We start from the raw sequence: 14,498 nt of genomic DNA, 5'->3' as shown, positions 1-14,498 counted from the left end.
GTGCTCTCTACGGGCTGATTCTTCGACACTTCATCGCGGTGAATTGCCCAAAACCGCTCACAAGCTTGACACGACCCACCCACAAGAACTTCGGGCTAATCACCACCGAACCATCTAGGTGATGGCGATCACCAAGAGTAACAAGCAATGAACTCTTACTTGACCCAAACAAGGCTCTAGAGAGTGGTGGATGCACACTTGACTCTTGGAAATCACTAGAGAAGGATTCTCTCAAGAAATCACTCAAATCTCAATCTTCTCTAGGCTCTTGCTACTCTCTTGCTCCACAACAAGTTTCTCAGATGTTCAAATGGGCAAGAGACCTCTCATGGACGAGGTGGAGGAGTATAAATACTCCCCACGAAGTCCAAAGGTCAGCCAACCGTTTTCCACTGAAAACGGGGTCACCGGACGCTGTTAATGTTGCACCGGACGCTCTGCACCGAGCGTCCGGTGCCCCACAACGGCTAACTGTACCTGCGTCTGACAGGTCACCGGACGCTAACTCTCAACGTCCGGTGGCACTGTCCGGTGCTCGGTGAAGTTTTACAAACTCCCTGAGTACGGGACCGGACGCTACCCGGTGCTAGCGTCCGGTGCTCAGGGGAAGTTTACAACCTCTCTGGGTGTGGGACCGGACGCTGCCTGGTGAGTTCGGTGCCAGCGTCCGGTGCCTAACCCTAAGCACTGAGGACTTCCAACGGCTAAGGACCTCACCGGACGCACTCACAGAGCGTCTGGTGCAGCGTTCGGTGCCCCCTTGGGCACCCTAACTTCGTCGAAACGCGATCGCCCCAAAACGAAGTTGGTTCCTCTCGATCTAAGGACTATCTCTGAGCTACCTAGTGCTAGGTTTACCAAGTGTGCACCACACCTAAACCTAAAGCCTTGCCTAAGTCAAGCTACTAGATCAAAGCCCCTCTTAATAGTATGATCAAAGGAAAACAAAGTTCTAAACTACTCTAAGTGTCCTTCTTCACCATGTGGCACTTAGACCTAGTCTAGTCTTGGCGATGTCCACCCATCCTTTGAAAACCGAAACGATTTCCACTATTAAGTAGGCATGTACGTCCCTGTCCATCGAGTACCTATTACCATGACCTCACAAATGACTTTGCATCTGCAAAACACACGTTAGTCATAGTAATCAACATTGTCATTAATCACCGAAATCACTAGGGGCCTAGATGCTCTTTCACACTTTGAGGAATAAATCCCGCAGTAGTATGAGTACTACCTTGTGGTCGCCAAAATAATAATAAAGTAAGATGACATCTAGTGAAAAAGAGCGTCCCAAATAGGGAGAAAAATTGAGCACAAAAATATTTACATATGTACATGTGATAGGGAATTGTAGAAACAAAACACATTCGACATGCAACAAAATTTCCATTCATAATATAATTACGAAATGTAAAAATATTTACAATGAAATATACATCAGTGTCTAAATTTACAAGAAAATTAGACTAACTAGCTGATGTAATTTAGAGAATGAAAAACAAATGCTATGTAAATAAATAAATAAAATAAAATATGTAATTCATAAAAGAAAATTCCAATAATAACTGACCCATACTGAAAGCTCGCAGGCCCCAACCTGGGCCTGGGCCACCATTTTGGCCCAATTGGGGGAGGGGAGGATCAATGCCACCATTTATTGCCAAGGTGATCAATGTCTAGTTCTTTCTTTCTACAACCCCATTTTGTTGCGGTGTGTATGTTGAGGAGAACTCATGTTTGATTCTAACTTCATCACAATATTCTTCAATATTGGTGTTGTCAAATTCTTTTCTAGTGTCACTCCTAATCTTCTTCATTTTGACCTCAAATTGATTTTGGGCATTCTTTGTAAACTTCTTGAAGATTGATGCAACTTCGGCCTTGTCTTGCAAAAAGAATGTCCATGTATACCTAGAGTAGTCATCCACTATGACCAAGAAATATTTGTTGCCACCAAGACTTGCATATGTGGTTGGTCCAAATAGATCCATGTGCAATAGCTCAAGAACTCTAGATGTAGAGAGATAGGCCTTGGTGGGATGAGTATTTTCCACTTGCTTGCCGGCTTGACATGCACTACACAATTTGTCCTTCTCAAATGTGACATCCTTTAAGCCTCTTATCAATTCCTTCTTCATCAACTTCTTGAGTGTCCCCATTCCAACATGAGCTAACCTTCTATGCCATAACCAACCAAGTGATGTCTTGGTGAATAAGCATGTCTTGATGTCTACTTCATCGGAGGAGAAATCAACAAGATATAAGTTGTTGTGGCAGAAGCCTTTGAATACCATCTCATTATCATCCTCCTTGGTCACTATCACTTCTTTCTTGTTGAATAGGCATTGGAAGCCAAGATCACAAAGTTGTCCAACCGAAAGCAAGTTAAAACTAAGAGATGACACATAGTGCACATTGGTGATGGAGTTCTTATTTGATATTGCAATCTTTCCTAGACCTTTGACCTTGCCTTTTGAATTGTCACCAAATGTGATCTTCTCTTGATTGTCCACATCTTCATTGAGTGAGGTGAACATTCAGGGATCTCCAGTCATATGTTAAATGCAACCACTATCAATTACCTAATGTGATCCACCGGTCTTGTAGTTCACCTACACATACAAGAGATCAAGCTTGGGTTTTGGGGACCCACATTTTCTTAGGGCCCTTAACCTTCTCCACTAGTGACTTTGGCACCCAAATCTTCTTTGGCCTTTGCTTGTTGGGTGGCCCCATGAAGCTAACCTTAACTTTGCCATTCTTGTCTTGCCTTACAATGTAGTGAGCATTGAAGGCAAATGGTCTAGCATGCTTAGGCAAAGGAGGTGGTAGTGGTGCTTCACACTCATGGGCAAAGTGACCTTCTTGTCCACACTCAAAGCATCTCTTTGGCTTAGGCTTACTTGGTTGATCATGAGTGGCTTAAGATTTGATTAGCTTGCTTTGTTGAGCCTTGTAGCCAATTCCACTTTTGTCCATCTTCATGATGGTGTTCATGAAGAGTTCACTTTGCAAGTCATTGCCTCTAGTGAACTTGGCTAATCCCTTGGTGAAATGTTCTTTCTCTAGCTTTAGCTTCTTGTTATCTTGGGTTAGCCTTTTGATGATGGGATCATCCTTGTTCTCAAGCTCTTCCAAGATGAAAGACTCATCTTCTCCTTGCTTATCATACAACAATCCAAGCTTGAGGTATTGGTTCTCTTCCTTGATCTTCTTGTTCTCATATGCAAGATCTTTGTCATGATCAAGTGTTTCAACCACTATGGTGTTGTGCTTTGCTTGCTCTTGCAACTCTTTCTTGAGCTTCAGATTTTCACACTTGATCTTCTCATTCTCTTTATTGATCTTGATAGTGTCCTCATAACTCTCGGCCACTACCACATTCTTGCCTTTGCAACTACCACATTTGCCAATGCTCTCCATAAGCAAGTCATCACAAGAAGTGTCTACATCAAGCTTAGCAACTTGGTTAGTAGCAACATGTGTTTCATTTATGGCAAGATCATAAGCTAGCTCAAGATTATCATTGTTCACTTTTAGAGTTGTGAACTCTTCCTTCAACACCCTATGTTTAGCAATGAGCTCATCATGCATAACCTCAAGTTTATCATGTTTTTCTTTGAGCTCTTTTAAAAAGAGTTTGAGCTCCTTGAGTTTAGTGATCATGATTTCATTTTGATCTCTAAGCTCATCACTAGACTTAAGTTTTGCAAGAAGAGATTTATTTTCTTTTTCTAGCTTTTCATTTTCACTTCTAGTCTTTCTTATGATTTTAAAGTATTTATTCAGCAAGTTTACAAGCTCATCATAAGAGGGTGATTCAAATTCACTATCACTCTCACTACTCTCATCCTCACTTTGTACCTTCTAGTCACCCTTGGCCATGAGGCATAGGTGTGTAGAGGATGAAGATGATGGCGAAGGTGGTGGAGATGAAGCATCAATAGCAATAGCGGCCACCTTCTCATCATCGCTCTCATTGCCAGAGGAGTCACCACTTGAGATTTTAATGTCGGTGAGCCAATCGCCACCAATGTATGCCTTGCCATTCTTCTTCTTATGGTACTCCTTCTTGCCACCTTTCTTCTTGAATGACTTCTTATCATTCTTCTAATCATCACTTGAGTCATCTTGGTCCTTGTTCTTTTTCTTATATTTGTCCTTCTTGGGTTTAGAACATTGATGGGCAAGATGACCAAGTTCACCACAATTATAGCAATCCATCTCGGAGATGGACTTTCTCTTGCTACTTGTGAAGAACTTCTTCTTGGAGTCAAAGTTGGCTCCATTCTTGTTGAGCTTCTTAAGCATCTTGGTGGTTGTTCTCACCATGAGGGCAATGGTGGCATCATCATCACTTGAAGTTAATGATTCAACTTCAATCTTTTTGGACTTGTCCTTGTGTGGTGCCTTGAGAGCCAAGTCCTTCTTTTCTTTCTTTGATGATGATGAGCTATCTTGGGGGTTGATGTGCATGTACATCTCATGAGCGTTGATCTTCCCCAAGATGGATGTCAATGTGGCGGTTGAGAGATCTCCTTGATGAAGCATCGTGACTATGTGCCCATATTTGTCAATGGGTAGGACACATAGTATCTTCCTCACCACATCCGCCAGACTCATCTTGTTGAGTCCAAGTCCATTGAGCTCCTCTACAATCACATTCAAGCGAGAATACATTTCATTAGCATTTTCTTTGGGAAGTATTTTGAAAGTATTAATCTTGTGCATAACAAGATGGAATCTCTCCTCATGCTCACTCTTGGATCCCTCATGGAGCGCACAAAGTTTAGTCCATAGTTCATGGGCATCTTTGTGGTTCCGCACACGGTTAAACACCTCTTTGCAAAGACCTCTAAAGATGTGGTTTTTGGCCTTTGCATTCCACTTTTCGTTCTCTTGCTCAAGTAGAGTAAGAGTGGTGTCCTTAGCCGGAGGAGCAAATCCTTTGGTCGTGGCTTTTAGGCACTTGACATCGCAAGCTTCGAGGTATGACTCCATCTATATTTTCCAATACAGAAAGTCATCACCCTCAAACATGGGTGGCGATCCATCCCCGTGAGACATCTTGCTCTAGGCGGTGAAGCCTAAATAAAGAGCACTTGGCTTCGATACCAATTGAAAGGATCAAGATGCCTAAGAGGAGGGGGGTGAATTGGGCTTCTCTAAAAATTTAAGCAACCTATAAGCCTCAATTCAACCCTTGTGCCAATGTGTATTCTAGAGAGCTACCGGACAAATGTTTTTGCAACCTAGTTCCAATCCTATTATAGCATGACAATTCTAAGAATGTAATGTGCTCAAAGTAAATGCTAGAATGTAAAGGATGAGAGGAAGAGAAACACGATCACGTTTTGCTAAGGTATCAGAGAGTCACCACTCTCCACTAGTCCTCGTTGGAGTACCCACGCAAGGGCCTTGCTCCCCTTGGTCCGTGCAAGGACCAAGTGCTCTCTACGGGCTGATTCTTTGACACTCTGTCGCGGTGAATCGCCCAAAACTGCTCACAAGCTTGACACGAGCCACCCACAAGAACTCTGGGCAGTCTTCGTGTCTCCAATCACTATCGAACCACCTAGGTGATGGCGATCACCAAGAGTAACAAGCAAAGAACTATCACTTGACCCAATCAAGGCTCTAGAGAGTGACAGATGCAAACTTGAACTCTTGGAACTCAATAGAGAAGGATATCTTAAGAAATCACTCAATTCTCAATCCTCTCTAGGATCTTGCTTCTCTCTTGCACCACAAGGTGTTTCTTAGTTGAACAAATGGGCAAGAGCGCTATCTTAGATGAAGTAGAGAAGTATAAATACTCCCCATCAAGTCCAAGAGCCGGCCACACAAAATCAGCATAAATCGTATGCACTGGACGCTTTTTATGTTGCACTGGACGCTCTCTGCAGAGAGTCCGGTGCCTCTACAATGGCTAGTTGTACTTTGAAAACCTACTCGCACTGGATGCTCCCAAGTGTCTGGTGTCCGCACCCTGGACACATTCAGTGAGGAAGCCAGATTTCCAACCTCTCTGGGTATGGGTACGAACGCACCCCATAGCATCCGGTGCGTGCGTTCGATGCCTAACCCTAGTCATTTGGCACGCTAGCACAGCTTCTGTATACACCGGACGCGCCAATAGTAGCACTGCAGCATTCGGTGCCAGCGTCCATTGACTCTACTCAACCAAAACTTCATCGAAACGTGAACATTCCAAAACAAAGTTTGATCCTCTCGATCTAAGAACTTTCTCAGAGCTGCCTAGTGCTAGATTTATCAAGTGTACACCACACCTAAACTTAAAGCCTTGTCAAGGTCAAGCTACCCATTCGTTGCCCCTCTTAATAATACAGCCAAAGGAAAAAACAAAGTCCTAAACTACTCTAAGCGCCCTTCAACTCCAAATGGCACTTAGACCTAGTCTAGTCTTGACGATGCCCAACAATCCTTTAAAAATCGAACGATTTCCACCATTAAGTAGGCATAAACATGCTAGTCCATCGATCACCATTATCATGACCTAACTCAAATGATTTTGCCACTACAAAACACACGATAGTCATAGTAATCAACATTGTCATTAATCACCAAAACTCACTAGGGTCCTACATGCTTTCAGCCGCGTGGGGTGGGTGCGGGTGCTACGCGCGCAAGGGGCGGGCGAGCCACTCGTGTGAAGGTGCTGAGCAGGGCCATCGGGCGGACGCCACCGCGTCGTGGTGCCACACTGAGGCCACAGTCGGGGCTGCACGCCTGGGGGCTAAGGCCGCGTCGCCCGCTCGGTCAGAAGCCAAGGCTGCGACTACATGGAAGACGGTCGGGCTGAGCAACCACAAAACCTCCTTCTCCCCATCTCCCCCAGTGACGTTCTCAAGCCAGAGGAGTGCATCCTTTAGTCGAAGGCCCATGGGGGGCAAAGATCCACGTGCGGCAGAGACGTGGAGGAGGAGTTGGTGGTGGCGGCGGCGGCGGTGCAGCGAGCGCAGGGTCGATGAAGTACGCCGGCAGCTGAGTCAGTGCCGACATCCGGGCCATGATGGTCGGTGGAGACGGACGGCGCGGAGGTAGACTATGTGCAGCCCACTCGGGAGACAGCGTTGGTGTTGGGTACCGGATCAGCGACAACAGCTCTATGCCTAGTGACAGCCATTAGCTGGCCACCATGGATGGTGGCAGTGGTGGGCATGGGCTGTCGCCATGGAGTGGGCATCTTGGCCGAGGTGGAGCTAGCAAGGCAAGGACCAGTGCTGGAGGCGCCAGTGGAGTCAGTGCCCTCGACGGTGGTACCGTAGGCAGAGCCACGGACGACACCACCGAATGCCGCGATGGAGGAGCGAAGTTTGCACGTCGATGTCCCCCGAAATGACGTCCTACAGGAAAACACTCGGGATTTCTGTCAAGGTCACGACGTTCACCCCCAAAGGCGATAGCCGCGAGGCTCTCCGAGGAGTTCCCAGATGTCCTGCAGTAGTTCCACCTGAAGCGGTTGTTGCCGAAGTGTATGCCCAAAGTACGGGCACGATTCATTGCCATCTAGACGATTTGTAGAATGAGGGAAGCCATAGAGGTGGAACTACGATGAGGTAACGGTATTTTACCTCGGGGTGAAGGTCGATCCCTCAACGATGTTCGTACCAACCGAGCTATTCCCCCTGGGGGCAGGGAAGAGCGATGTGCTGATAATGTGTTATGAGTGGAATGCAAAGTATGAGAGAACAGAGAGGAAGTAAATGAACTTGGTGTGTGATTCTTTATTCATTGATCGGTATTTATACAAGTCAAGGGGAGGGAAAACTCTCCCCCCAAGTAATCACGATGCCCACGATGAGTCATTGGGGAAGTCTTGGAGGGGGAACCGGTCTTCACGGGCACATATGGGGTCATGGGAAAAGTCTCAGTCCTCAAGCTATTAGCAGTGGCGGAGCTAGGAAACGTTCACGACTAGGGCCAATACTATGAACCTCCAACATCAGATCACATGCTAATGGACAAAAGTAATGCTAATATATAGATTTATCTGGGAAAAACAAAGGAAATACTCTAGTGTTTTTCCCACGGCCTTGTAGATCTAGGATCCAAGACGAAGACTGATCCCGCTAGGAAGATTATGTTGTCAAGGTCCATCGAGCTCTCAGTTGCAAAGCCACTAAAAGCACCTACCTAGCACGCCAGCTATCGATGTTTTACCACTAACTAGTATAATACCCGTGCTAATGCTACGGTTTTATCTCGGAGATATACATAAAAACATCTAATAATTTTGTATATAATCTAGAAACATCTTTGCATAAAGAATGTAAAGTAAGCTAAGTCCTTAACCATCTAAGTTACATTCTGTCTAAGTCCTTAATCATGACTTGGAGATCTTCAGTAAAGCTGTCAAAACATTTATTTGAACGGCTCTTCAAAATGTCTGCCAAAGAATTTCATCCTTAGTGTAGTTGATAGTTGTCCATGATAGATAGTAGTAAGCTAATATTTTAATTTTCTATGTAATGTACAGACTATAGTTGAAGAATATATATACTTACAGTGTTGATCGGCGACAATCTTATGTCATCCCATGATTTCATGAAATTATATACAAGAAAGCCTCCTAATCTCCTGGAGAAGAGCATTTGTTTATTTACAATATATAAACTAAATGACTATTTTATGATAATAAAGATGAAACATATTCCAAGTGATTACCAGTCTTTATTTGATGAAACTTTTGTAACACATGTAGGGAATCTTTGGTTCTAGTCATAAATATTATCATTCCACTTACAATTTGTCAGTCTCATGGCGAGACAGATCCTTTTAGTAATAGTGTGAAATGTAGGTATATATAACATGCTGTGATTATAATTATCGATAAAGCTGACATGCATGATTATAGACTCCATAGAAATAGGCAACTATATATCAAATATGCAGGACAACACCAAAATGAGGATCTTTTTTCGAGATCGCGACTTCACGCGTTTTTCATTTAGCAGGAGAGCCGATGGAGCGACAAAGTAACCGATACAATAGATTCGCAAGTAATCCATGGATTACCAACGAAGTCCAAACACAAACGAACCAAGAAACATGAGGTGGGGGGACCCTCCACAAGACAACCCCAAGCAACTGAACCTAACACAAAATAGCTCAACACGTAGGTCACCAGCAATGATGTGTAGCCGTGGAAGATAAACCTCCAGACGGCAAAGCATCCATCCAAGCAACCTCGACAGCAAAGCATCTGCCGGAAGGGACGACGACTTCGATGGCAAAGCATCCACCAAAAACTCCTCGGTGGCAAAGCATCCACCGGAAAACATGACCGCCCCGAGCGCGGCAACCGACTCCTCCGAGTCACTAAGTGTAACACCCCAGGTGTTTGCCACGAGTTAGACCTTAGGTCTTGAGCTCAAACATGTCATCATAAGTGGTAATGATCATGATAAAGTCAATCCAGGAAAGTGAGCCTCAAGTTAAACTTGGAGAATGCACCCTTGCTTACATATATGACCTTTTCAAAGTGCATGCTTGGGTGACATTAATAGAACCTCTCTCATGTGTTCCACATCCATCACTGCCTATAGTGATCACTCAAAAAGTTCAAGAAGTTTGGAATCAAAAGGTCACATGAAATGATAAGTTACATGCTTGTTGGAATGACCTCATTAAGTGAATAGAACCATAGGTCATCAACCAATCATCTGCTATAATTTCCAGCACAAAGAGTTTCTAAGTCTAGGTTTGCAGTTCATCACGTTGGCATTCCGCGTTCTCCAAATTTTACTAAACAACTTGGTTGGGTCCCAAACCAAAAGTTGGAGTAAATATTGTGTACAAGAGCATGCCAAAAGATGACACCAGTTTGACTTCGTTTTGGTCATCAATTTTGAGTTTTGCTAATCTCTATCAATTCGTTGACACTCATAGATTGGCGTCAAATTATCTACTAATCTACAACTCTAATGACCATGCCACCTTAATCAAAGTTGTAGGTCAGGCCGAGCTTGGCAAACTTCATTTTTGGCCCATGACTTAAATCGGCCGGGAAATGGACCAAATCGGCTTCCAACGTCGGCCATACGGTCACCCGCCATCTGTTCGAGGGATTGTCTCTAAGGGCGACACGCGTCCTCGACGTGCCAACCATGCACAGAGCGCGCCCCCACCAATGCCAACCTCCTCTGCCGCGCGTCCTGAGCCCCTGCACTTCCCAGAGTGGACGCCTCACCCTCCTCACTCGCCTGTCCACTCCCTCTACCTTCCCCATTGTCATTCTCGCTCTCCAATCAAGCTCCAGAGCAAGCACAGCCATGGCCGCCGCCATGGCCAGTGAGCTCGAGCTGCTGCAGGTGTTGCTTTCTCTCCTCCGCCCCTGCACAGCTCTGCCGTAACCTACTTCATCTTCCACGCCGCGCCATGCCAAAACCCTAGCCACGCCGGCCCTCTTCATTTCCTTCGCGTGGAGCACCGGCGGTTTCCGTCGACGTTGCCCTGGTGTTGCGATTGTGCCACTACTGCCTGCAGCTTGGGCTGGGCAAGTGCCCGACACAGTGGCAACCCCGCTGCTAGGCCGCAGCACTCTTCCTCTGTGACCGGAAGTGCCCACGGCCGGACTCCGACCGGACTCTTCCTTCTCCGTCCGTTCCCGGTTCCGTAATAGGAAGAAGAGAGGACCTCGTGTTCGAATAAGAAACAACTCAGGGTTTCAGATGCGAAGCCAAGACTCATATGAATAGTGTTTCTGGGTTATAGCGTGATTCTTGGAAATTTCAGGGTTACCGGTGCAAGATCTGTTTTCCTTTTCTTTTGTTTTTGCAGATTTCTGGGTGAACTTTGGAAATCTATAGTAATTCATAGAAACGTCGTAAAATGGCAAATGTGGACTTTTTGGAATCCTTGTGAAATTCTCTATGCAGTAGATCTATAATATGACATGGTTCAGTTTGCAGTTTTAGCAGTAAAAATAGATTTATGCAGTTCGGTTTTAATTGCTTATTATATTTGTCTTTTTCATAACCACTGTATTATTGCTCAAATAAATGTGAAAATATTGTGACAAGCTTCTCATATGATGTTTCATGTCTGGTAAAAGTTTCATGAATTTAGGAATGACAGATTAAGAGTTATAAAAATAACAAATGCTCAGTGTTGCTTTGCTCCTATTCTGGGTGGATCTGCATGTTTATATTGTTTGACTCAGTTAGGTTGTGAATCATGCCTGGATGAAAATATATGAGTTGTAGTACTTTTCATAAGCTTTCCATAAAGCTAAATAGCATAATTTTTGGTCAAGCATATGTTTAGTTATAGTAGTCTAAAGTACTGTTTCAGTTTCTGTCTAAACCCAGACAGGAGTGCATTGTTTGTTATGTAAGACCTTGTTAGTTGTAGATTTAGCTCTAGATGTTAATAACAAAGTTGTTCAAAATTTAGTAATCTTTCTATAAAGTACATAACCATAATTTATGGACATGTGAAACTCAAGTTATGGCTGTTTAATCTGACATGATAGATTCTGTCCATGTTTTGGACAGAGATGTCTTTATGGATCTTGATAAATGGTTTATAATTATAAATAAAAATGTAAAAATGGAAAATATTGTTCCAATACAATCCTATGATATTGTTTTATCATATTTATGTATGATATGGCCATGTGTTTGAAGAAAATATGATTTGTGCATGTATCTTATTCTCACATGGTTAATTGCAATAGAAATTTGTCTTTTTCATAGATGTTGCTGTGCTTATTCAAATACTGTGAAATTTATACAGCAGTCTATTCATGGTATTCAGAGGCTACTATAATTTTTGTAGAATTTACTGTGCATGTTTGGTATATGTTCTTTAATTCACCTTATTATCCAAATAAATTAAGAAAGGCATTAAATAAATTTATTTGGTAATGACCACTATGTTTTCTGGTGTTCTTTAGATATATGCAAACTGTTGGTAACAATGGTTTTGCTCAAATGCATGTTTGAAACATAAGTTAATAATTAATTGTTTGCAATTATTGTTTCTGGACAGTTTGTGGAACTGTTTGGATTACAATATGTAAATGATGTTTTCTGGCAATCTTGTTTATAGCAAAGTTGTAGATAATTCACCTATCTAGCTGCTGTCAAAATTTGGTAGTATTTAGCCTTGTGGTTTGTGAGTTATGTCTGTTCAAAGTTGAATTCCAGAAATGGCTGCTCTCTGTTTGTCAGGGACAGATTCTGGAACTTTATAATTTCTACCAGCTTAAGTTGAGAATCATGCTTTTATGTCTAAATATCAAATGTAGATAATTTCTTAAGCTTTCCAGAATGTCTTAATTCATGTCTTTTGGAGTTGTGTAACTCCAGCTATAACTTATTTTCTCAGCTGCTGTTAACAGTCCTAAAAATGACAGATTCCTTGTATTGTTGTTGCTTGGTATATTGCTATGTATGACTCATGTCTTTGGTAATGGCCAAGTTAATACACCTGAGATCTTGTGAAACATGTATGCCATGTCTAATATGTTTAGTATTGCTTTCCTTGTTGACTTAGCATGTTGATTGTGTAATCATTAAGTTGTGCAATGAGATGTGCTTAAGTATGTTTAGTGTAACCATGCTCTTGCCATGCTTCTGGTGTGTGATGCTTTGTCTATTGCACTTCTATGTGTTCATACACTTGCATCTTGCATCTCATTTAGGTACGCTAGATGAACTACGTGAAGGACATGATGGTGGACCTATCGGGATGATGGAAGGACTACGCAAGTGTTGTCACCTTAGATGTCGTCAAGACGGTGCAAGCTGACATAACTAACTTGTGTCGGATTCCAGGCAAGCCCCGGAGCATTCTAAGTCTCCTACCCTCTCTTTTTATAAAAGCATAAGAGTATAACTTTATATGATGCATTAGGTGATAGGAGTTGAATGAAACCGTTGGTGCATATATTCCTACATTGTCCACTATATGAAACTACCTAAACCCTTACTAGTATAAGGAAGACGTTCTATGCTTAGCTATGCTTAGCTCGGTAGAAGCCAGGTGATTTCCTGTCACCTGTGAGAGATAGGTGGATACCTGATCACGGTTGGCTATATTTGCTATCGTGGAAATAACCATGTGCTAATAATGAATTTGAGACCGGGCGGGATGACGATAGTGAAGCAACAAGGCATGGAGGTCTTGGGTGTGAATCTATCCCCGTCTGTGTCGATTAAGGACCGATTCGCTGTACGTCCTCGTGTCATGTTGAACGCATGCCTACCACTTAGCTGGCCGGATAAGTCGTTCCGACCGCGAAGCCTACGAGTGCATCTCCGGCCGGATACCCCGATCTGGTTAAAGTGCGCACCCCGGTTGGTAGTAAGGATGTGCGGGGAGTCAATGGCGTAAGACCGAGGTGTCAGGTTAGAGTCCTGACCCTGGCAGATTGGCGGTCCCTGGGGGTGCGGCGCCGTACGGACCCGCGAATTGGTCCGGAGTTGTGCTAAAGGTGATCCAAGCTACTCTAGCTAAGTATGCCTGGGTGAGTGCTAGGAATACCCCTCCAGCTGGATAGGAATCGATTCGAATCGCCGTCTCTCCCGGATAGTGAGAACTTGACTCGAGCAGCGGCAACGTAGATAAACTAAATGAAACTTAATGGTTATGATGATGATGATGGCTACATGATAAACCGGATATGGTTATTAATGTGATGCTTATTAATCAAGTGATTGCTATAGAATAGGTGCAAAATCTAGCTATGGTAGCTTTATTGAACTTGATGCTAAAATATTGACTAAAAGGTTGAAAGTAAGGACTCATGATAGTAATGCTCTTTTTGGCAAAGTTATGCTATCCAACCAACTCCACCAAAAAGCCTTGCATATCCTTGAGAGTCTTTTATTTTCTCTCCTGTCGGGTAAGTCTAGTTGAGTACATTCGAGTACTCAGGGTTTATCCCACCATGTTGCAGGTGAAGTCTTCAGCTTGCTAAAGATGGTGGCTAACCGCCGGTGGGCTCGGTGATTCTATAAAGTGTTCTCATCTATATGCTTTTGTCGGAGGATGTCACTTATGCTAGCAATGTATTTGGAACTTATGTTATTGTAATCATTTGAAAGCTATGTCGTTTTCTAATCAATTTGGAAAATCCAAACTTGTACTATTATTTGTGAACTCTTTTGTAATATTATTTCCGCTGCAAATCTCTGTGTATGTGATGTGTATTTGCTTAATCATACGATCTTGGTGTAAAAGTTGATTTACCGAGGTCCATTGTGACACTCGGCAGACTACCGGGTTTATATAAGTGAGAGTATGCGCGTGTCAACGTGTTAAACGGGGACAGTCGTACTTAAGCTTGTATAAATTGGGCGGTTCTGTCACAGCTGGCATCAGAGCAAGATTAAGTATAATACTATCAGATACACTGTTTTAAAAATAAAGTTTTGGTTTTAAAAATTCTATTTGGACCAAAACTTTAGCTATAAGCAAAATTTTGTCAAAACTAATTTACAAAAACTATGCTAGCGACAACCTCC

The sequence above is a fragment of the Sorghum bicolor genome, chromosome 3 (assembly GCF_000003195.3).
Source record: "Sorghum bicolor cultivar BTx623 chromosome 3, Sorghum_bicolor_NCBIv3, whole genome shotgun sequence".
Lineage (NCBI taxonomy): Eukaryota > Viridiplantae > Streptophyta > Magnoliopsida > Poales > Poaceae > Sorghum > Sorghum bicolor.
This window is presented reverse-complemented; position numbering follows the sequence as displayed.